A 2,085-nucleotide genomic window follows, 5' to 3' on the forward strand; every position below is an offset into this window, starting at 1 on the left:
TGACTAAAGTGGGAGAGACAGACACCCGCTAGCCACCTTATGCAACTAGTGCATGTCAGTCGGTGGAACCAGTCTCACGTAAGAGTACGTGTAAGGTCGATCCGGGCCGCTTCATCCCACAATGCCGCCGAATCAAGATAAGACTAGTAACGGCAAGTAAATTGACAAAATCGACGCCCACAACTGCTTTGTGTTCTACTCGTGCATAGAAACTACGCATAGACCTAGCTCATGATGCCACTGTTGGGGATCGTAGCAGAAATTTAAATTTTTCTACGCATAACCAAGATCAATCTATGGAGTAATCTAGCAACGAGGGGAAGGAGAATGCATCTACATACCCTTGTAGATTGCTAAGCGGAAGCGTTCAAGTGAACGGGGTTGATGGAGTCGTACTCGTCGTGATCCAAATCACCGATGATCCTAGCGCCGAACGGACGGCACCTCCGTGTTCAACACACGTACGGTTGGGAGACGTCTCCTCCTTGATCCAGCAAGGTGAGAGGAGAAGTTGAGGGAAAACTCTGACAGCACGACGGCGTGGTGGTGATGGAGCTCATGGTTCTCCGGCAGGGTTTCGTCAAGCACTACGGAGGAGGATGAGGTGTTGGAGGAGGAAGAGGGCTGCACCGGGGGAAGGGTGCGGCTGCCCTCTCTCTCCCTCACTATATATAGGGGGAAGGGAGGAGGGGGAGGCGCCCTAGGGTTCCCTAGGGGAGGGGCGGCGGCCACAGGGGAAACCCTAGATGGGTTTGGGCGCCCCCACCCCCTAGGAAACTTGCCCCCCAAGCCGGGAGGGGCGGCTTCCCTAGGGGTGACGCCCCCACCTCTCCTGGTTATGTGAGATGGGGTGGGAGGGGCGCTCAGCCCTTAGTGGGCTGATGTGCCCTCTCCCCTTGGCCCATAAGGCCCCCCAACGCTTGCCGGGGCCTCCGAAACCCCTTCCGGACACGCTGGTCATCACATGGTACCCCCGGAACAATTCCGGACTCCAATACCCTTCGTCCAATATACCAATCTTCACTCCGGACCATTCGGGAGCTCCTCGTCATGTCTGGGATCTCATCCGGGACTCCGAACAACCTTCGGTAACACATACTATTTCCCATAACAACTCTAGCGTCACCGAACCTTAAGTGTGTAGACCCTACGGGTTCGGGAACCATGCAGACATGACCGAGACAACTCTCCGGCCAATAACCAACAGCGGGATCTGGATACCCATGTTGGCTCCCACATGTTCCACGATGATCTCATCGGATGAACCACGATGTCGAGGATTCAATCAATCCCGTATACAATTCCCTTTGTCCAGCGGTATTGTACTTGCCCGAGATTCGATCGTCGGTATCCGATACCTTGTTCAATCTCGTTACCGGCAAGTCTCTTTACTCATTCCGTAACACATCATCCCATGATCAACTCCTTGATCACATTGTGCACATTATGATGATGTCCTACCGAGTGGGCCCAGAGATACCTCTCCGTTACACGGAGTGACAAATCCCAGTCTAGATTTGTGCCAACCCAACAGACACTTTCGGAGATACCTGTAGTGAACCTTTATAGCCAACCAGTTACGTTGTGACGTTTGGTACACCCAAAGCACTCCTACGGTATCCGGGAGTTGCACAATCTCATGGTCTAAGGAAATGATACTTGACATTAGAAAAGCTTTAGCATACGAACTACACGATCTTTGTGCTAGGCTTAGGATTGGGTCTCGTCCATCACATCATTCTCCTAATGATGTGATCCCGTTATCAACGACATCTAATGTCCATGGTCAGGAAACCGTAACCATCTATTGATCAACGAGCTAGTCAACTAGAGGCTTACTAGGGACATGGTGTTGTATATGTATCCACACATGTATCTGAGTTTCCTATCAATACAATTCTAGCATGGTTAATAAACGATTATCATGAACAAGGAAATATAATAATAACCAATTTATTATTGCCTCTAGGGAATATTTCCAACACCGGTGATGATGGCCCCCTCCGACAGGGTGCCGGAGAGGGCCTAGATTGATTTCTCGTGGCTATAGAGGCTCGCGGCGGCGGAACTTCCAATCTAGGTTAT

The sequence above is a fragment of the Triticum dicoccoides genome, chromosome 5A, assembly GCF_002162155.2.
Source record: "Triticum dicoccoides isolate Atlit2015 ecotype Zavitan chromosome 5A, WEW_v2.0, whole genome shotgun sequence".
NCBI classification, from domain to species: domain Eukaryota; kingdom Viridiplantae; phylum Streptophyta; class Magnoliopsida; order Poales; family Poaceae; genus Triticum; species Triticum dicoccoides.